Source organism: Micromys minutus (assembly GCF_963924665.1).
Source record: "Micromys minutus genome assembly, chromosome: 23".
In the NCBI taxonomy this organism is placed as follows: Eukaryota; Metazoa; Chordata; class Mammalia; order Rodentia; family Muridae; genus Micromys; species Micromys minutus.
Genome location: NC_137958.1, coordinates 41,384,208 through 41,407,605, shown reverse-complemented (window position 1 = coordinate 41,407,605; position 23,398 = coordinate 41,384,208). Strand labels below are relative to the sequence as shown.

The 23,398-nt window shown below is 44.3% G+C and overlaps 1 protein-coding gene across 2 annotated transcripts in view; it reads right to left on the bottom strand.

The window, feature by feature from the left end:
- Positions 1 to 23,115, bottom strand: part of MET (MET proto-oncogene, receptor tyrosine kinase) — a 106,714-nt gene extending 83,599 nt beyond the window's left edge. The window contains exon 1 of one of the 2 annotated variants that reach the window (XM_080936246.1): positions 22,670 to 23,115. The gene's annotated coding sequence lies outside the window, so the exon portion shown is untranslated. The remainder of the gene's footprint in view (positions 1 to 22,669) is intronic. The other variant, XM_080936247.1, reaches the window with a different exon arrangement.
- Positions 23,116 to 23,398: the final 283 nt, after the last annotated feature.

The following is a 23,398-nucleotide window of genomic DNA, read 5'->3' as shown; positions in this document are numbered from 1 at the left end:
GTTACCTTTATTTTATTTTTACAGTCTCAGGAGTCACACGTTTTTTAAAACAAGACTCATCTTCTGAGGTTTAGTTGTATGTCACTCACTCTGCTAATGTTTAACGAGCTACAACTCAGCAAATGTATGCATAAGTTTGTGAGTTTTTCTTTTTTTGTTTGTTTTGTTGTTGTTTTTTATCTTGTTGGAGGGGACGGCAAATCAAAAGTAAGCCAGCAGGGAAGAAAGACACATTTAATCATTTAATACACGTCATTTTCCAGACCATTCAAGTTAAGGAAGACTTGTCCCTGTTTACAGAGGTGACAACAGAGTTCAAGCGCAGACTCTGGTGCCTAGTGCACAAACACACACTCTGGGCAGGTACATTATGGGACCCACCTCGCTTCTGGGGGTAGCTCTGTGAGCCCTTTGATGAGTACATGTGAGCAGTGTCTGGTGCACGGTAGACCAGTGAGCATCCTCTGCTATCACAGTTCATAGTCTCAGAAAACATGGATGGGTATGTGTAACGTCTTGGATACCAAGAAGAGGAGTAAAGAGTCGGAGATGATTGATTAACTTACTTTCCAGCTGTCAGTGAGAGCACAGAGAGGTAGGAAAGAGAGCCAGTCACACAGCAGTTTAAACCCAAGGTGAGAAGTTCAGAGGGAAACATAGCCAGGCGACAGAGTGAAGTGGACTTAGCGATCAACCCCGAGTGGCAGGACGGAGGTTCTTTGTGCCGACGGAGCTAAGTTGCATGACCCACAGCAAGTCACTTCTCGGGCTCCAGCATTTTTCTGGTTGGCAGAGTGAGCTTTGAGCCAGTGGCATGCTTACAGTGCCTGGTACTGGCTGAGTTACACCTATTTTATGAGTTTCTTCCTAACGCATGCTTCATCGGCCTCATCTTGACAACCAAAATATCAGCATGAAGGGAGTGTTATTTCATAGGAATTGGCAAATACCACATATTAGAGCTGTCTCCTCCCACCCGGGGATGGTGATGAAATATTTACTGGCATTCCTGAGATGAACCGATCAACTCCAAAGTCTGTCCCAACTGCAACAATTCTGATCTCCGGGACTGCTTTGCTACAATTACCTGTCCCTCCAACGCCTTCAACCTGAACACATGAGAATCATGTTTAACTCACGACTACAACTTTCTCCCATAGCTCTATGCCAGACCTGGCTATGTCAGACATTTTTTAATGTTTATGATGGCAGTGACTTCAGAAATATTTTCACTTCCATATATTTCTGCCTTGATCCACTGAATCCTGTGATGTGTCTGAACCAGACTTTCAACGCAGAATGTCTTTCTTACCATCCTTGTTCCTTTTCTTTTTCTTCTTTCTTTTTGAAATAGTGCTAGCCATTTAACTTATTTTCTTGGCCAAATGGAACACATAAAGATGATTCAAACAGACTGACTAATTCATTCCCTTGAAACGTGTGCATAGCAGATGAAACCGAATCACCTATAAAACATTTCCTCATTTTTCCGCAGTTGGTAGCAAGAACACGCTCACTGAACAAACATTTCCTAGGAGTGGGCACTTCCGTGCTATCTTGGTCATTAAGTTCATGGCATTTAGGAGTCTCTGCATGAAAGGCAGCCCATGAACTATGAATCTGGGCTCATCTCAACCTTCTCACCCGCCATTCAACTCTTCTCTACTACCTGTCTGTTTGCATCTTTCTCAGTAAAATACCTGGCTTTGGTCACAGCATCCCCCCCCCCATCTATTCCCTTCTAGCAATCGGATTCTCTAGGTTTGTACGGAGCAGCATCTTGTGCCTACCAACAATCCTATCAGCAGCAAAAGCACAGTGTGTGTTTAAGAACAGATTCCTCAGGGAAAATTGCAGCAGGTGTGATGGAACATTTTTTAAAGGGGTGAGGGGGAACATGGTAAACTTTGACACAATTAACTTTGCTTTAGGGACTGATTTTTCTCAGAAGTCACATGGTACACCACTCTGTTGAAAACACCTTCTAGTTTACAATTTTTCTAGTTATCTACTTTTTCCTAATTATAGTCATAAGGCAGATATTATCCTGATTTTTTTTCAGATGACATGTGTGTACAAAGGGAATGAGGTGTTAGAAAAATGTACACATAGAATCAAGGTTCTCCTAGAATTTCTCAGTTTTGCCTGAATGGTTATTAATTAGTCGAAGTTCTAGGGGAAGGCTTGTATTCAAAAGGTCTAGTACTTAAGTGAACGCACATCTATATCTGCTCAGCTCCCATTGTTTCTTCCTCTGGCAGCTCTTTTGAAAACCCTCCCTACTCCATCTACTGAGACTGCCTATCAATCATGATGCTCACATCTCGCTGCAGGGAGAGGATGCTCACCAGACTGGCTTTTCAGTGAGCTCTAGTCTTCTGAGCCAGTACTCAGTCGGGGTGGACATATGACCAAAGCAAGGACAACCATATGGATGCTGGCAGAGGATGACTCATGCTCAGAGATACAAACATACAGATGATACCACCTTGGAGTCCCAGAGGACCATCTTTGCTGCTGTGTGGGGAGAGCCAGCCTGAGTGTGAAGCTAATGCTGCAGGCAGTAGAGCTTAAACATGGAGAGACAGAGGTTCTCACTAACGCTTGTCTCTCCAGATCCCACCATTTTGTAAGCCTACCGGAGCCAGTAAAATCGTTTCTCTCGTTCTTCCTTTTTGGTCAGCGGTTTCATAGTGATTGCTTTATCCCTTGCAAATCACAAGCACACAACATCCAGTAAAAAAAAATACTTGAGGACTTATGAGTTTATGCACAAGGTCCAATGCATCCAAACAACTTTACATAATCTACTCAGAGAAGATCAGGCATGTTATGGCCGTAGACTATATAAGATATCCAAGTAAGTGGGGCGAAAAAGGATTTCTCTGTGGTTTTGGACAATTACAATATCTCACTTGGCATCCTGGAAACGTGTTCATCGGCTGAGATTTCTAAAGTGGTAGGCACACTGTTTTATTTATTTTTCCTACTATCTGTTTCTGAAGTAAAATATGTAACATGAGCTCAATATGAAAATAATGTGTCTAAGTAATGATCTAACATAAAACTATGGAAGGTTTCAATATGTTTAATCTTATAAAAAGAATTTGTCATTCTGGAAAATGGCTGAGATGCCATACTGAGGAAGGTAAGCCATGAAAACAGTCACTGCTCCATCTCAGAGGGCTTGCAAGAATGACATCTTCCGGAATACTCATAACCCACTACAAATTGATATTCTTTCCATTAGCTTTAAATGCAGCATTGTAAGGACTGAGGTGGTTCAGTAGGTAGAGGGTTTGCCGTGCATGTGTGAGGACCTTAGGGGACGCCTAGAACCCATATAAAGTGATGGGGTGACATGCATGTCTGTAGTTACCAGGGACCCTGCTGTAAGGTAGGAAGTGAGGACAGCGAGCTGAGCGTGCACAGTGACAAACAAAACGTTCCCATCTCAAAGAAAATGAATGGTTAGGACAAACTCCAAGGCAATTACTGTGCATGTATCCAGTCCACCAGACAAGAAAGCGTAGGACATTAGAATAAGTTATAACAACATTATAACAAGATTCCAACGAAGAAAAATAAGTAGCAATGGGGAGGGGGCTTGGGGAACCACTAGAAAGTCCCGGATGCCAGAGATGCGAGAGGCTCCCAGGACCCAGTGGGGATGACATTAGCCAAAATACCCAACAGCAGGGAGACAGAACCTGAAAAGACCACCTCCAGTACATAGACATGGCCCCAGTGGAGGGATGGGCCACTCACCCACCTAAATTTTTTTTACCAAGCATTATCCCTGTCTAAAGGAAATGCAGAGACAAAAATATGGAGCCGAGGCTGGAGGAAAGGTCATCTAGAGACTGGCCCACGTGATCCATGCCAGCCACAGACACCAGACACTATTGCAGAGACCGAGAAGTGACTACTGACAGGAGCTTCGTAGGCTGTTCCCTGAAAGGTTCTGCCAGCACCTGACTGAAATAGCTGTAGATACTCACAGCTGATTGCACTGAGCCTGAGGACCCCAGTGGAAGAGTTAGGGGAAGGGGCTGAAGAAGCTGAAGGAGATTGCAACCCCATGGAAAGAACCACGTTATCAATTAACCAGACCCCTCAGAGCTCCCAGGAACTGAACCACCAACCAAAGTGTATACATGGGCCAGTCCATGGCTCCTGCTACAATAGAGGATGTCTTATCTGTCATCAGTGGGAGGGGAGGCACTTGGTCCTGTGGAGGCTGGATGCCCCAGAGAAGAGGGATGCTAGAAGGCTGAGGCAGGAGTGGGTGGGTCGGGACACCCTCTTAGAGGAAAAGGGGAAAGGGATAGGGTGGAGATGTTTATGAAGGGGAGACTGGGAAGGGGGATAAAACTTGAAATGTCAACAAATAAAATGATGAATACATTTTAAAAAGTGGGAAAAAAATTCCTAATGGCATTTCGGAAGCTGGTTTTATAACCAGGTACAGTATTTGGCATTGCACAGTACTGAGCAGATATTTCTAAGCATCCACGACACGACGTCAGTTGTCTAGATACTGAGAAGTTCTGCTGATTGGAAGACGGCAGGAGAAACTCCTTATATCTGCAGCCTAAACCGAAGTGTAAAGGAAGCCACGGGACCGCTGAGCACACCAGAACCTTGTCTCTGGAGATCTTCCCCTGTGCCCCTAGATTAACCACCGTGTATAATAGTAAAGACCATAGCCTTATCAAAATCCTTTCCAGTGCAGTTTGACCCTTTAAGTATGATCATCCTGAAGAACAGTGGGATGATATGGAAATCTGGAAGCTTCCCTCTGTCCCTGTAACCTGCCATTGGAAATCGCTGTCGGGAGAGCATCTCGGGTTTGGTATTACTCCCTGCCTAGCCTTTTCTTCCCTCCCTCCCTCCTCATTTCCCTTTGTTTTACTTTCTCCATTTCACCCCCTTCCCTTCTCTCCCTAGAGACTGATCCAAGGCCTTAGGTATACTCAGCAATTGGTCTTCCAGAGACCTACAACCCAAGCCCATGATACTCTCATAACAGTGATTTCCAATGGCGGGTCAAAGGGACAGAAAAAAGCTTCTGGATTTTCTAGCCCCTCCAAGTACTCTTTGGTATGATCATAGGGAAATAATCCAGAATTACATTCTGGAAAAGAGGAAGGGTGTGGGGGGAGAGTGTGTGGAAGGAGTGTAGGTGGTTGATGGATATGGATGTGTTTTGTTCCTTCATATAGCTTGGCTTGAGAGCCAGTTTCTTTTGTTTCCACGTTGTGGATTGGCCATGAGGGTCTTAAACAAGTTACAGGCTACACTGGCTTTCATTCACGAGGCACACACAGACACCCAGGAATGCCTCTGCTTATTATCCCAGAGTTGGGCCTTGGCTACTTCTGCCAGCTCTCAATTAGAAATGAGGAAGTTGGCCAGCGCTCTGGGACAGACCACTCTGAATACCTGCCCAGTGTTTCATTCCTTCCTTCTCTCTACAATCTAAATAGACTATTTGTTATTTCCCCATCCTTGGCCATCTTGTGGTTTTCCTTCAACTCAGTTTCAAGTTCTTGAAGTCCTTAAAGTTCTTCCAAGACAGAGGCTAGAGTAAGAGCCAAGCAGGAACCATTAGTTTAAAGAGTAAGCCCATATCCCCACAGAGATTTAGGATGTGAAGATGTAGGAGACCTGGTTCCATTTGAATCCCAAATACTGGATTGGCTTTTAGTGTAAAAATGTCCCATGGTTGTATTTAAATCGCAGTCCTAGTGGAGTAGAACAATTTTCTATCTTCTGTCTGCTTGCTTTCTTATTTTCCTTCCTTATTCATTCATTAATTAATTTGTACTAGAATTTGAACCAAATGCCTTGTATATGTGAGGCTAGTGTCCCATGATGTAGCTCCAGCCCAGCCCTTTGTTTCCAGACAGTCTTGCTGTATCGTCCCTGTTGTCTTTGAACATTCTCTGTGCTCTAGGCCAACCTTAAACTTGAGCTCTCTCTACCTCAGCTTCCTCCACAGCTAGGACTAATTCACATGTCACCAGGCCTGACTCAGCTTTTTTAAGAGTTTGTTTCCCCAACATGTACATTATTTGCAAACTGCACCCAGGTTCCTATTTTTATTTTGTGTTTGCTTATATATATATAAGCTTTAAATATGGTCAATGGTGTAATTGAGCTCATAAGCTGATTTAAAATATATGAAGATGTGACTGTCAAAGGGCATAAACTTTCTTTTAAAGAGAAGAGTCGTAATGGAGATAAGCAACTCACATTATCTGAGATTTCATTAAAGGGTCTGTATATTCGTTAAAGATTCGGATATAAACAGCCATAGAAGTAATCAAGTTAAACTTGGCCATAGAATAACACACAAGAGTTATAGTGATCGAGACTAGAGCTATAATGAGGGGGGTTTAGGGCTCCCCTCCTTGGCTATTATACAAATGTTTCGCTAAAGAGAACTAGTGTTTTTGGTCTGATTATTATACGGTTAACTCAGTCTTTCTCCCGATCATCATTTTTGGAGCTGAAAAGAACAGGCTTGTAGCCTAAGGGAGAAAACAGGCAATTGTGCCTTTTCTACTTTCAATATATGATTAAGATCATTGTCCAAGCCTGATACAGCAAGAGTAGAGATAAAAAGAATAGAATACCATTCTATTATCAAGATTTTGTCTCATAAATTCATAATCTGTAAGCAAACATCTTTGCTCTTCTAAGAATGGCTGACAACGTGCAACTTCTGGGGAAAAAAGAATAAATGGACATTTGTTTTACTATTGTGCATGTTGTAAGAAAAGTGCCATTCAGAACATTCATTGAATTGTCAGAGTCCCAATTGATGGACAGGCATCTACCCCATTAATAAAGGGTAGCTCATACAAGAACATTTCATTATCCTTGGAAATGTAGAGGTTGAAATTTCCCATTGTTAGGAACTTGCTAAAGGGCTTGAAACCAAAAGCAGGGTTTTCTCTTCCTTTCAGTCTAGTAGATGAATGATAGTTTATAAGTCGGATCCCAAAGATGTCCTACCAGATTTCGCTCAATTAAATCAGGAACACTGAATAACATAAGCCCACAGATCACAGCTTTCCATATATGTAATTTAAAATAAATTAAGCCTAGCAACCCTTTCCTGCTGCATTCATATCAGAGTTTGGAAAAGATGAACCTGTCTGGGCAGTCAGAATGTGAACTGTGAGGAAGACTCATACAGAGGAAGCTGATACATTGCTCACTAGTGAATCAGACATTCCCTCCTCTGTGGGGGTGGGGAGTGGAAAATGTCCTGGGCATAAGGCATGCTCTAGTTCCAAATGGGGGAATCTGTGCTTGGGTGGATTAATCCATCTCTTTGCTTCCTTCTTTCTTCTCTCCTTCTCCCCCTCCCTTCCTCCCTTCATTATCTTTTGAGTGAGACAAGGTCCTGTTTAGTTGTTATTCAGGCTGGTCTCAAACTGTCCTTTTTGTCTTTGCTTCCTACTCCTAGGATTATAGGCATGCAACACTACTGGCTGATCCATTTCCTCTGGGTTTTCAGAAGGCAAAAGTTAAACAGCTGCACAGGGAAACAGACAGTGAGTAGATCCAGTATTGTCATGGTGGCTCTGTCATAGGGAAAGAGAAACCATGCGAGCAAGAAACGGGCCAAGGGTGGAGACACGAGGGGTTGTATCAGGTGGGCCTTTCTGACTAATACTCTTTTCAACTCTGAACTCTGTTTTGCTCACATTTGAGAGCGTTCCCTAGGAAGTTAACATCAGCAAGCAGACTCCGAAACTGGATGAATTCGGTCTAGGCTTTGAAGCTCAAGTACACAATAGCTTCTTGTCTAAGCATCGTAGAAACTGTGAGGCTACTGTGAATGAATGGAATTACCAAACTTGGCTGAATTTGCCTACAGGTGAGGGTTTTCATGGGTGAAAATAATGCCATTATTTTGGAACAAAAACCAAAAGCATACACACATGGTGAGATCAATACATCATCAGAAAATAAAGAACTAAAGCACACCATCTACAAAAATAAAAATTAAATACCTTTAAATGAGCAGAAAATGGCATGCAAGCCAGTTCCTAAGAAAGCAGGACAGGGCAGAGAAGTAAATATGGAGTCCTATTTCTAACATTCAGTAAACACCCTGGATGCTTGAAAAAAAAAATCAATAAACCTAAAGGTTAGGACAACTTAAAAACAAGTGTGCTCAGCATTGCATTTATATAACTGATCGATTGAAGAGAAAATAACTCAGGTGGTGTGTGTGTGTGTGTGTGTGTGTGTGTGTGTGTTTATGCAACCATGCTACTGTGAGCGTGTAAGATCTGTGTTTGAGGGAAAGAAGGGAAGAGCAAGAAGAGGGAATGGTTTGGAAGATACATGGCATGCTCAGCACAGCTAAGGGCACGGACACTTGGTGCATCGACGGCACATACACAGGCATCTTGGGGACAAGGCATCCCTGAATACAGTACAGAGGCCGTGTGATGGTTGAAACTGCCAAACTGCGTTCATAGTGAGTCTCTCCTGCAGTTTGCCGAAGGCTCTACATTTTGTCTGTAGGTGGGGGTCAACAGATGTGGCAACTGGCCCATAGATCCCATTTTGGTGACCATCTGGTGAGACTGAAGTGAGACAGTGTGGAGGTCATTTAACTAAGGATCAAGGCTGTCCAACATCTACTCAGATTGGATTCAGTGCATGTTCATTTAGGCCCTACTATGTGTTTGTCGTACATCAGTAAACAAACAGTCCAGTCCTTGTGGAAGGCACTTCCTAGCGGGGGCATTCGGTGACAATTCACACAAGCATGCTGGATATAGGTAAAGTGTGTTAGAAGCTGATAGTCTGGATATTCGGATTGTTTTGAGGAAGGGTACAGGGAGAAGTCTGTGGCTTTGGAGATCTGTGTAGGTGACTTTTGTGGAAAAGGGTAGAAGAAGGGAGAACTCAGCCAAATGATGCATGAAAAAAGATTTCTGAGCAGAGGTAAGAGAAATGAACAAGAGACATATTTGGTGGGTTTTCCCCTAAGCCTTGCCATCCAAAAGATGAGGTCTAGAAAGAGAAGGAATCAGAATAGTAGAGCCCTCAAAGGTCACTATGAGATGCTGGCTTCTGCTGGAATAAGATGAGAGACCAATAAATACAAGGCACAAATCGAAAGAGTGTTCATATTTGAATGGAATCCCTTTGAGTGTGTGAGAGGGGACGGCTGGTAACAGGGAATCGTATGGCATAAGGGGAAGGCAGTGACGCCAGTGGCAGACTGCTTATGCAGCTCAACAGTGACAGAAATCATGTTTCCTTCTAGCCGAAGTGGCTCAACTGTGGTTATAGTGAAGACCGGGAGAATGGAATTCAAATGTATGTTTTAAAAAATGATTATAGATTTTATAATAAGGAGATTGGTTTTCCCAGTTACTGACAGAAGGGGTTAGAAAAACTGGTGGGATTCAAGGAGACCAGAAGTTTGGTGGGGATGTGGGGAAACCAGTGTGGTTGTGCTGTGTGCACAGCTGAAGTTCTATGTAAGTGGCCAAGAGGTGTTGGGCATGTGATGGGACAGTGGGGTCTTAGAATGAAGGATGAATGTCAGGCTAAAGACCTAAGAAGCTGTCAGCATGTAGATGGAGTGTAATGAGAGGGTGGTTCATCTTCAGGGTCAACTCAATTGGGTTTGGAAGCACTTGGGAGATACACGTCTGCTTGTTTGTGTGTTTCCAGAGAGGTGGAACTGGGGAGAAAAGCCATACCACAAGTGTGGTGTAGACAAAATAGGAAGGGAAGCAGGAGAGAGCAAGCTGAGTGTTAGCATCTATTGCTTTCTGCTTCTTGAACATCAGCCTCACATTCTGCCACCAAGCTGTGCCTGCCATGAAGGCCCGTATTGCCGCAACCCTCTAACCCTCCTGACTGAAATCGTCCCCTTCTCCCTTACGTTGCTGCATTCTCTTACAACAGGTCAAAAATGCAATCTAAGAGGGACAGAACATAGCTGATAAGACGTGGAGAACTAGGGCCTGAAGCCAACAAAGCTAACAGGCTGGAAAAACAGGACCAATAAGTCAAGCCAAGAGAGCAGCTGGGGGTCTCGTGGCGCCTGTTCTCAGCCCGTGACACCTGCTCTGCGGTCTGTATCAGCGTCTCTCATCTCCCAGGGTTTCAAGTCATCTTTGTGGACTCCATAGGTGAGTATTGTAGATATCTTATTGTTCAGGGTAGAAAAGTCACCACCTTAGGAGAGCAGGGCATTTAAACTTTATGCAGGCTAAATGTCCATAATCTAAAAAAAAAAAAAAAATCGAGAATGCAAACAGCTCTCAAGTCTTGGTGTACCTGCACATTTGAGAAGTTTTGAATTTGGGAGCCTTTTTTTTTTAATTTTAATGTCAGATATTCACTTGGGACACCCAGCTAGCATAGTCTAGGCAGATATTCTAGAATCTGAAAGAAAACATTTCTGATCCCACCCCTTTCAAGTAAGAACTAGCACTGCCCTTATTTCCAAGGAATAAAGAGAAGCCACGAAGAGAGGAAACTGGGAAACACAGTGGCCGAGTCCGGGTGATTTTTCAAGAGGGAAGAACGTAGTCATACATCATGGACCATAGTGTATTCCACATTTTTTTTTCACGAGCTCTTACTTAAGAGATAAGACCAGTCAGAGTGACTGCTTGGGCAACTGTGGCTTCAAGATCTTATCAGCACGTATCGCATCTGCACCTTATGTTTTGAGGCAGCAGCTGAGGAAAGTTTAACAATGAGAGGGGGAGGGGCAAGAGAAGGGCAGGCAGGCAGAGCAAGGTGAACAAAGATGTGGGGGAGTGGGCTCAGGATCACAGGGTGAAAAGACCACTTCACTCCCTGAGACATAATAATGAGCGACGTGGAGACCCAGCGCGTTTCTGTCACTCTTCCTATAGAAAAGGAGACCTTACATTGAGACCAAGGAAAGCCGAGGACAACCAAGGACTTGAGAGGATGGGGAGTTTGCAGTCATTGCGGTGGGCCTGGAGAAAGATGGGACAGAGACCTGTGGGAGAAGAACTCGCTCTGTGGACTGGACAAAGCCTTCGGGATGCTCTCCTCCTATTTTAAGGCCCTTGTGACCATCCCCACTGAGTGAGCAGGCTGAGGGGGAGGAGCAGATGGCCACTTGATTATGACTGACCGCTGGACTGATTCCTCCTGTTTACATAATCCATCAGCTCCCTGAGCCTTTATTAAGAAAAAATGTTAGTCTCTGATCATCATCATCATCATCATCATCATTTCAGAATCAGATCTATCAAAATCTGGAAGAAATAACTTCCGGGGAAAGAAAACACATCAAAACCAGACACTCTTCTCTCTTCAATAAAGGCAGTGGCCTAAAGATCCAGTAGAAATGGATCAGATATAATGAGTGATCTAATGATCACCTAAGTCTGAAAGCGAAAGCCTTTTAGGAATTGGGAGGGAGCCCTTGGTCCTGAATTCCAGTCTGTTTATTCACTGAGAACGGTTAATAGCAGTTGGAAAGTAATTAATCAACTTATGACACAGACTCAAGAGCTGCCACCTTCCACGGGCAATAGGGAACTGCCATGGATTTTACCTGTACTTTTCTTGTGACCTAAACAGCATTAAAAAAAAAGTTCCTTGAAGACCAGTGCTTAAAATCACTAGTCCTTGACATATGGAAGTCAAGGGACAATCTAAATATGTGCTAGTCGGGCTGAAATAAGATTGAGAAGTCTCTTAATTTTGGCTAGTCAGAAATGCATTTTTGAGAAGCCCCAAATGTATATTTATTTCTGCTTGAAGTTCTTTGCCCGTCAGCCAACAATAACTAATGTAATGTTTAAACCGAAAGACTCTTCTAGTTTTTAAGGGATAAGTATTGGTTTGCTGTCTTCCTGTTAACTGGGTAGTAAGCAAAACCGCAGGCCCTTTGAGCCATGTGGCTTTCACCTGGAGGTGGGAGAGAGAGGTTTATGCCCAAATGTGAGCCCAGGGTCAGATGATAGCTGCCCATTTCACACTCTTAGAGAGGCAAAATTATGAGCAGTAAAAACAAAAAGACAGGAAGTAAGATAAGCTTTCCTCTAATCTTTAGATCACTGTCTAAATTTACCTAAAATATGAATTTCTGATTTCTAACCTACTGTTCTATGGGCTTTGTTACAGTGAACCTCCAAAGAAAGGTTTCACACTACACCCTCAATGGACACAAAATCACATCCAGAACAGATGATTTGTCGGTGTAAAATGACCACCGATACAGTTCTTAAGACCATACATAGATTTTCTTCACAGTATTAATTCATGTATCATGATTATATAGGATATGATTCTTTTTCCTGTGAACATGGTATAAAATTTTATAATCTGGTGTGGCTTAATGCCAACAACTTTCTCTAAAAGAATGAACTTGACCTAGTGTAGAGGGTTGACTGCCGAGTGCTTAGAACACGCTGCGGATAATTACAGCTGTGTTTCTACCTTATGTTCCTGCTATTCTTGCTAGTAGACAAAGGCAAGCTAGACTTAGAGACCAGCTCAAGCCAAGATCTTTACATTAGTAAGTTTTCTGATAGAATATGGAAGGCAGCTGGCTGCTAACAGTTTATAAGACTCACAGTTCTGGAAGCTCATGAACATGGAGGAGTTTTGGTGAGGATTTCATGGTGAACTTCAGATGACAGTGGCTACAGTCTGTCATAGAGGGGTGACATCTGGAGCCAGGGGTCAGAAGGATAGTGATGTTCCCATAAGGCGCCAATGAACTACACATTTCCTACTTTGACTCATCTTTTATAGGTCTATGCCACCTCAACCTACTTCCACCTTAAGGAACAGGTTCCTTATACATGGTCTTTTTGGGTGACACAACCGTATTTAAATGATAATACAGATGGTAGTCTACCTTCTGTAAGAATTAAGCTATGTGTGACTGAGGAGAAGAAAAGCTTATAGTTTCTGCACGACCTAAGGCACACGTGTGTGTGTGTGTGTGTGTGTGTGTGTGTGTGTGTGTGTATGGGACAGGGCATTTCATTGTTGATTTCCCACTTTGATCTGTCTCTTTCCCATGAGAATGAAGGTAACAATTTAAAAGTGGGCTACGGATTCTTACAAGGTTTTCTTCTGAAATGCTGCAAAACATTTTGTTAAGTGTTCATCACCTTTACCCATCATCCCAAGGGAAGAATGCTAATAGAGCACAGATGATATGAAGAGGGAAAGGGGGAATGATGGGGGGAGGGGAGGGCAGAGGTAGGGTGGGGGTGGGACAGTCAATAATGAGGACATTTGAGAAAGCAATGTAGAAATCTACATTATAAGTTTCATACACACCGATAAGTATTCACGGGCAGGGTGTAGGTGGAGCCCACACTACACAAGGGACAGTGCTCACCCCAGAAGAGAAAGGTTGCTGAGTACAAAGCCCAGTGGCAGGTGTGAGATACCTCCTCTTGAGCTGTTGGTTAGAGATGTCCCAAAGCCCCTGAAATAATTTAGAATATTGGCTTTACTCTTGGTTAGGGGAGAAAAAGTCACCAGTGTTCCCCATCTATGAGTTCTGTGAGCCCCAGCAGTAAATGGCAAGATAGACCCGTGTGCACAACACATAGTATGGGTAAACTCCGTTCTGGTTTCATTAAGGCCCTCCATAGGAGGACACACATGCCTGTTAACTGCCAAGAGCCCATGGTTGGGAGCCTTTGCCTTATGAAGGCTCAAATGGTGAACCTACTGCTGTCAATTTTGCTAAATGGTCATAGCATCAAGTTACTCTTTGAATTTGTATCTCTTTACCTCCAGGTTAGTGCAGCTCTCTGAGAAGTTTCTTAATGCACAGTGGAGAGTGGTTAATGACGTGACACAACCAGCCAATGTGTCTGTGGAGCACACAGCCACAAATGAGACATCTCTATCACACCCTTACCTAAGGCTCGGGGACCATAGTGGAAGGGGCAGGTAGAAATGTCTGGGGAGAAAAGAAGTCAGAGGTTCGGGAGCCCCAGAACAAAACAGTCTCCTCTGGACATGAAAAGACCACTAGACTCCAGAGATCAGAACAGTTGTGGTTGCTTGCACAAAACCTGCACAAGATAAGGAACTTGTCATTTTAGATGGAGAAGAAAGGGGTCCATGAGCTCCCATTCCTAGATGAAATGCTATGGATAGTTGACAGGTTCAGGGAGAGAATGAATCTGTTTTCTTTGACGGTGAGGCTCCTAATAGGATGGCACTGCACATCAGAATTGATGGGCTATTAGATTTTTGGTTAGGACATGAAGTAGAGTGCAGGGAGGTGGGTGTGGATCCGAAAGGGAAGTTAAGAGGAAGAAATGTGGGGCGAACATTATTAAGATATAGTAGAGTTATCAAGAATAAAACTACTTGTATAAAAGAAAGGAAGGAAGGAAGACAGGAAGGAAGGAAGGAGGGAGGGAAGGAGGGAGGGAAGCAGGTAGGCAGGTAGGCAGGCAGCCTGGCTCTTCCTGGGACACTCTGACATACATTGAACCTTGACCCTTCAACTGTTTTCCTATCATTCCCCTCTGCTTTCTCAGTGATCCAATACTCAACACAAATTCTAGGTAGTACTGATTTTCTGTATCTGTGGTATAAAAGTTATCCACCCAAATATCTTAAACTGTACAATTTTATATCGTTTCTGAAACATATAAAGAGACATTTCTTCACGTATCAAGGTGGATATGTATCCAGATACATATGTAGCAGAGGATGGCCTTGTCTGGCATCCGTGGGAACAGAGGCCCTTGGTCCCGTGGAGGTTTGATGCCCCAGAATAGAGTGCTGAGCGGGCAGAGGGCAAAGGGGAGGGGGAAGAGGAGGGATGGGATGGAAGGCTTGTGGAGGGGTAACCTGAAGTAGATATAATTTTAAATGTAAATGAATAAAATGATTAATAAAAATTAAATATAATAAAAAATAATAAAAATTTAAAAAATGGCCAAATTTTGCTCACATGCTGCATGCTCTGGATGAGGAAGTATTTCTGGGGATAATATGTAATGAGCAATTAGAAATCTCAGTCTGCCATAGGCACAGATCTCATGGCCCCTTCTAGTCCGGTACCTCCCTGTCTCTCCAAAGCATCCACCCATTTTACCCATGTGCACTTCAACTGCATTTCAAGCTACATGCTTGTGTCGAGTTCATATGGGAAACAGAGTTACCAGAAATCACACACAAACAGGAAATCTAGCTCCAGCAAGAAGGTGTTTTTCTCCAGACAATACAGTTCAAGGATGTGTCATCCATGTTGTTTGGAACAAAACCCAACAGCACTGTTACCATTGAGTGACCTTCTCCCCCTTGTACATAGCAGTAATTTGTAACTATAGTATATGTTTTCTAAGCCTGTTGCAACTTTCTGCTCTTCTTATGCACTGTACACCTCCCCTTCTCTGTGTGCAGCTTCCATCAGTAAATGTGTCTAGGTGGCAGGAAGGACAGCAAGAACCGCAAAGGAGGGAAAGTCAATTTTCAGAAAGCATATGGTAACAACAGAATATTTAATCAAATTAGCCTAGAAATTCCTTCCTATTTTCAGCACGTTTTGCAAGGCAGTTGCTTCACGGCACAAAATGAATTTCAATAAATGTCATATATTTAGTTAGATGGCTTATTCTTGAAATTTGTCGAAACAGGTCAACCCACTCAGAGTGGATCCTGTTCTAAGACATGACAGATGGAGATTGATATTGAATACAAAGATTGGCAATTGGCAAAAGGTTCTGGGCCGCAAAAAAAAAGTAATTTTCTTAATACTCAACTAAGTATGTGTTTACTGTGTGTTTACTAAGGGACAAGTGGGGAAAAACAGATATCTGGGGTATGTGTAAGAAAGATGAGGGGTGTCAGAAGTATTTCCTTGGCATTGATAAGGACATCAGATCATTAGTACGGGAAGCGGGTCCTTGAGGTACCAACAGTTTTCACATTCTGTTAGCAGCCATCAGGAAACTGTGTTGATAGTTTACAATTATCCCAGATTTTTTAAAGATGCCATTTACTGACCTAGAGCCAAAAAAGCAACTTCATTTTTTTTTTTTTTTCTGGACAAACGGGGTACTTCCATGGTTTCAAAGATTTCACAGACATCAAAGAGGTCGGAGGGACATCCAGTTTGTGGGTAATGGTTTAAGGTTTAGTGAATCAAAAACACATGGATTAAATTTCCCTTAAAAGACCCCAAGGTTTAAAACTCAAAGAGCGAAAAATGCTCTGGTCTCAAGCTAAGCCAAAACTTACTTTTTAAAAGTCAGTTTGAGTTGTCCTAGGGACCCAAAACTTGGCGGTGTTTTTTATTTTTTTTCTTTTCTCACATGAACAGGCCTCCAAGGAGGTGACCCAGCCCCCCCTTCCTAATTCTGCTACACAGATTTCCTCCACCTTTCTCTCCGAGTTTGGGTTTATTTCAGAGGTCAGCAGTTGGACTCATATTTGGATCCTCAGGACACAGTGCTACCACACACAGCTCCAGAATCAGACTGAGATCCTAGGCGCTATCCCGGATTCCCAACTAGCAGGCAACACAGAATCATTTCAAAACAGGAAAAGGGCTGCGATCTTAACATGTGCACTGCTTTATGGAGTATTATTATGTTTGTATTTAAAATAGTAGGAAGACATAGAGCTCATAACCTTCCTTTCTTACACAATGGCCCTCTAGTCAGGCGCTTTACCCAGTTTTTTTTCGGACTAAAGCAAACAGGTTCACACATAACCTGTAATACACAACCTTTATTCCTTTGGAAAAACAGATTGCAACACCCGCTGCTTGGTCAGGGCCCTCGAAGCCAGCAAGGCGGCACACAGTTAGAAAAAAAAAAGGGGGGGGGAGGGGGAGCTCGATCTGATCCAAAATAAAGAGCCAATATTCCAAGAGGAGAGTCTATTCTGAAGGAGAGTACTTGGAAACGAAATGAAGCTCGCGTACAAAGTTATGATGGATTCAGGTTTCAGAGAACAGCAGCCTCAGTCTAAGAACAAAGAACGAGGTTATCCTGTTGCTTAGACGTGTTCCTAGCCTGATGCAAAGCACGTGGGCAGATCGGTTGAGAGAACTGTTTGCCAATAGGCAATAACTGATAAAATGCCCTTTTCTTTTTCTGACTTAATTTTCCACAGTGAGATTATTTATTTATTTATTTATTTATTTATTTATCTGCATATTTGTTTGTTTGTTTGTTTTTGGAGAAGTCTAGAGAAAGCGAAACACTTTGTTTAGAAGATATGCCAGGTCTGGCTATGTGTGTTGCTCAGTGGGACAGTACCTGAAGGAGCCAAAGCTCAGAGGAGGGCACCGCCAAGGCCTCGTGGGGGCAAATCTAGTCTGCAGCCTCTGGGGCCCTCTTGGATAGATGGCACCTTAAAGATAGCAAGTCAGCAGTTTAAAGCTGGGGCCTGTGTGGCTTCTCTTGAAAATTTAGAAGAGAAATGGCACATGTGGATCCATGACACACAGGGATGCCACGTGACAACTCCAATGATGGGTGCCAAGTGGTAAGTGTCTCCTTTGGGGTGGAATGTCCATCAGTACCTAAGAAAAATGGATGGTCTTGTTCACTTAAGCTACCTGTTTGCAAATATCCATACAGGGAAAGGGAGGAAGGAGGGGGATCCAGGCCAGCGTTGTCACACAAAAGGAGAAAGGACACGGACGGAGAGGGAGATGACCGTCAGTGACTGCCTTGTTTGCTGGCACTCACTCGTCATCCTGGAAACAAGCAGCAATGATTGTAACAGTATTGCTGTCCACAAATTTCACTGGGCCAGGCTCAGGGCAGAAGGTAAGGAAAAAACCTTCTTAACCTAATGGACCAATATTTCTCATGCTAGATCTGATGAACAGAGGGAAATACCATAAATCATTTCCCATTTTCCATAAACAAAAGGGCCTGGTCTACCCTGGTGTGCCTTTGTGCCTTCATCTTTGAGACTGAAGCTACCCACAACGGCATTTTTAAAAGAATGCCCCCTAAAGGAGAGTCTCTGTGGGCAGCTGTGCAGTGCATCCAAAGAACAAGAACACAAGGGCACTGTGGAGGAGACTCAGGGTGCTCTCTCTCTCTCTCTCTCTCTCTCTCTCTCTCTCTCTCTTAAAAATTGGATATTCTCTGCATTTACATTTCAGATGTTATCCTTTTCCTACAATCCCCCTCCCATTGCCTCCATGAAGCTGCTCTGTCTCCCAACCTCCATCTCCCAGCTCAGCACCTTGGTGCTCCCCTACACTGGAAAATGAGCATCTCCTCCCACTGATGCCAGAGAATGCCATCCTCTGCTACATATGTACCTGGAGCCATGGGTCTCTCCATGCATACTCATTGGTTGGTGTTTTAGTTCCTGGGAGCTCTGGAGGGTATGGTTGGCTGACTTTGTTCTTCCTATGTGGTCGAAGACCCTGTCAGCTCCTTCAGTCCTTTCTCTAGTTCCTCCATTGGGGTCCTCTTACACACTGTCTCTTTATGGTTCCAGCTCAGGTCATCCTTGATGGAGCTTCTTCCCTCATCTCAGCAGTAGATGTCTATTTCTTTTTTCTTTTTTTCTCTTTTTTTCACGACTCCCACCTTTCTTATCTTTACCAGACCCGTTCTCCTTCACCACTAACATACAAAATGTGTTTTACTTATGAATTCCCTGCTTGTCTCTCCCAACAAAACAGGGTGCCATGAGGTCCCCGTTCTTGTAGACTTCATTCTCTACAGCACATTGCACACTTGCTCTATGCCTAGTGGGTGCTCAGTGAAGCATCACATACTAAATCACATTCTTAAGAGAATAAGACCTTAACTTTCATAGCACCTGTAGTTCCCTGACCAAACCTCACAACCTCTCTGCCTCTCTGTCTCAGAAGTACAGTCAGGTATTTACCCTCACGATATAATTTATCTGGCCCATAGATCTTTACAGGATTCCTATATGGCTCTGTAGCTCCATACTTTGATGCGAGTTAACATGGGAGACCCGTCTGTGTAAACACACTTGCACACAACAACAGAAAGAAACACACACCAGCTCTGTGATTTCCAAAGTTGATTGTTCTTCATTTTACAGCGCTCATACCTCCTGGTACAAATGCCACACGTGCGATTTCTTTTTTCTCTCAATTATGTTTTATAGCTTATAAAAACACTTTCTTCATTTCGTCCCTTGAAAAAGCGAAGTAGTCAGATTTTACTGGCTGTTTTTATTAAGACAAAACCCAAGGGGAATATAAACGTTAAACAATTTAACGCAGCTGAAGAAATATCTGAGAATGGGCTTTCTGATGGGAGGGCAGATTACAAGTCACTCACAGTTCTTAATCTGATAATGGGATATTAGACCCCACACGTACGAATAAATCGTGGGTTTAAAAACAGTCTTTCTATAGAGAGAAAGTAAAAGAAAATGGAGAGGGGGAGAAGAGAGAGAGAGAGGAAGGGAGAGAAGGGAGGAAGAGGAGGGAGGGAGGAAGGGAGAGAGAGAGAGAGAGAGAGAGAGAGAGAGAGAGAGAGAGAGAGGAAGGGAGAGAGAATGCATGGGCACACATGTGTGTAATAGAAATATTACATTCATCTCAGTCTTTAACAAGTGCCTCAGTAGGAACTTCTGCAGAAGCTAACGTCTACTGATGACTGGACATGGAAGACCAGAGGGAGGCTCCCTAGTCTATAATGTGGAACCACAAAGACCTTAAGATGAGCCAGGCTCAACTTGGAGGGTCTGGAGAATCAAAGAAGTAGAGGCAGGCTTAGCTAGGTTAAGGTCTTAATGTTCCCTCCGGAAGGATGGATTCTAGCTCTGTTTGTATATATACGATATCTGTCCGCACAATCAAGACTGTAAAATGTTCAAGGGCAGATACATTTTATTTCCCTTCCCCAGTTCCAGATACTCTCACAGAACCAGCACAGCTCATGCTCACAGTAAAACTTCTTTGCTATTTTTGGTGAGGAAAAAAAAAAAGTGAGTTTAGTCATGAATCAGTATGTGTTAAGCACTCATAGTCAAAATGGCTCTAAACTCACATCGGCCACGGCACCTACTTGCCTTTTATTGAGAGCTGCATGTTATTTTTTCACTGAGGGGGAAAAAAGATCATGAAACTCTGTCCTGAGGGCTCAGTCTCTGACAGGAGTTGCAACATATGCAGGCCAGGAAAAGGAAGCTACTTCCCTTGAGCTTGAGTTTCTGCATTCAGTTTGTTGCTAAGGGAGGATGATAAGAACTTTAGGTGCTCCAGGCACCAACACAACAGGCCACAGGTATCAGAGGGAGGTAGGGAAACGAGCTCAGCATTTAGGAGCAGTGGCTGCTGTAACAGAGGAATATGCTTGGTTCATGGCACCCACATGGAAGCTCACTCAACCATCTTAACTCCGGTTCCGAGAGATCTAATGCTGTCTTCTGGCCTCCACGGTCACCGGCACACACATGCATACAGGCAAAGCACCTAGACACACCCCGCCCCCCACCCTGGAACATTGAAAACTCGTGTAGATGGGTTTAGTGACTGTCCCTAAACCTCATGTCATGGAAGAAGGAACCAGAAAGCTGGGAGGTTAAAGAGATGAGGAGCAGAGACAGGTACAGAGAGGGGATCTGGGATCATGTCACATGGGACCATGGATATGACATCAGATCACTATCCTGTCAGATACTGAGCCCCCAGGACAGAGCTTCACGGTCTTTTGTCTTAGTGCAAAATACCATGCAACTGTCTGTAATACGCAAGAGGAACAGTGACCAGTGCCACTTGGGCAGCCACACAGAGCATCAGACCCTTCTGAGTTATCCTCTTTGTTCTGAGAAAACCACATCTGAGAAAACCTTTCCCTTATTACATAAACTCATAAGGGAAAAACCAGACTCATCCTATTTTGAACTACTTCCACCAACAGCTTTGTAAATTGACTTTTTAAATATAATTCTAAGTACAGTTCCCCACCCCCACCCCCTTTTTAAAGTTCAAGACAAAACATGGGACACTGTTTACATGTTCTTGGAAACCATAAACAGCAGGGTTTTACCTTCTTGAGAAAACTCTTATTTTCCTCTCATGATAGGCCTAAAAGTAGTACAAGTGTTAGACTTACATACTGGCTGCCTGTCGATATTCTTACTTTTTAATTTTACAGATAAAGCTTGCCCTCGGATCAGTATGTCCCTAGCAGAAATTCCCTTTGCCCAACGATCAGGAACAAAGCAGTCTCAGGAAAGGCAGCACTTGCCTGATCGTCCTAGACATGCCATAAATCCATCTCGTTTACAGCGGAATGTGGCTAAGTTAATAAGTATTGACTGAGGCTCTGCTGAGTTTGAAAACTGACCACAACATTTAAAGCACCTATGACACTCTGTAGGGATGCTTCTTCTTTTTTTTTTTTTTTTCTGGCACCATAAAATTTCTTACTGAACACGTACATCTCATGTGCAATATTTATGGGTTCAGATGACATAAACACTGACTATATCACAACCTGTCATGACAGAGACCACAGCCTCCCACTTCTGTTCCATAGTGGAAACTTACACTCGAGAACAAAGCCGAGTAAGCGTCCAGCTGGAGAGGAAGGCTATGAAAAGCTATATACCTGTAAATAATCCAGGCAACGCTAACGCGCCTCCTATGAAAGCACAATTTATGTCCCACTAGCAAAGGGAAACACACCGTGTACATCATTTTCAGGTCATCTTCATGCAGAAGAAATTCATTAGTCAGCTATAATACTAGTTGAGCTGTAACGGAAAATAATGTTCTTCTGAATCTATTTGCATGGTAATGTGTGTGCGGCTGGCTGTTGGAAGCGACAGAACAAACCTCCACCCCATGCTACAAAATGCAAACAGTTTTAAAATTCTGTCTGTATTCTCTCCAGTTTTACAACCTCCTCACAGTCACGGACTGTTTTAATGTGGTGATTAGAGCCTCCTGATTATTTTGCTTAAGAAAGTTGACAATATTTCATTCTGCCCCAGAGCTGCTTTGAACACAAGCCTGCGATAAAGGAGAGAGCCACCGGACAAGCATTCATGCGTGAGCCCCTGGAACCCTTGCCAACTGCCAAATTAGCAAATGGCTCTTCTAAACATAAAAGGTAGGAAATGGGAAACCGCAGTTTGGAGTAAATTCTGCATTGTACTTACTTTCTTTGGTGTTTTAATAATTATACCCGCTACTAGCCAGACAGCCTGACCTCTAGTTATAATGTATTTCACCTCCATTGAGTCCCAGCAAAAAGATAAAGTAGGATAGAAAATGATGGATCACACTCTCTGTGTTTGCCAGGAATTTAAAAAAAAAAAAAAAAAAAAAAAAAATCAGACCATCCCAGAAACACCTGCCCTTGGGAAAGACACCCCCACCCCCCTCGCGCGCGCTCCTGCAAGGCAGATAAAGCAGTGCTGGGAACAAGGAAATAGCTGGGCTCAAACCTTGCGGGCTGCAATGCCCTGGACAGGGTGACCGATCCCTTTTGTAAGGGCTGAGTCAGATCCCAGAGGTAAAACTTGCAGAGCTACAACAGCCCTGGAGCACCCAATGCTCTCAGCGCCCCTGAGTCACACAGGTGGCTGTCCACAACACTCCTCCTAAAGCAACAAGCTCAATCCTAGTTTGCACCTCCCCCGACCCCATACCTTCAGTTTCCTAAGCTCCCAGGCTCGCACCCACCTCGGTGGTCTTGTTCTCCGGAGCAGTAGCCAGTTCCCTTGGTGGAACAAAGAAAGCAGAGGTGCTGGGAGAGGGTGGGTGCGGAATCGACGCGGCTGGAGTTTGTACCCCGGGGTGCCCGGAGCGCGCGGCGGCGAAGTCAGCCGGCCGGGGACCACCCGCGCGCTCCGCCCTTCTCCCGGCGAGTCAGCGGTCGCCCAGCATCTGGCTCCCCACTGGGTCACCCGGGCTCGGACGCTGCAGGCGACGAGGCCGTCCGGGTCACCTGCGGCCCGGGCCGAACCCCGCCGAGCGCCCTCGGACTGCTCCGCCCCTTCCCACACGCGCCCTACCCGGCCGGTGACTCAGCCGGGCAACGGCGGCGCCCGGGCTCGTCCGGGCTGGAGACGGAGAGACCCAGGCACCCGCCTCAGCACGTGTCTGCTCGTCCCTGTCGCCCTCGGTCTGTCCCAGCGGTCCCTCGAGGGGTCCGAGATGGTACTGGCACCACCCTGGGAGGGTTGTGTGTGTGTGTCGGGGGAGGGGGGGTGCGGTGGCGTCCCCGCCCTTCCCGCAGCCAGTACGCTCAGCCCTGGGGGTCGCACTTCCTCAAGCCCCGCCCCACCCCCGCCCTCGACAAGGTGAAACTTTCTAGGTGGAGAAGTTTCCCTCGCCCCGGGTACGCGCTTTCTCTTCCTTCCCCAGCTCTGGAGCCTGAAGCCAGCGCACAGGGAGATCAGCGGCCGCGAG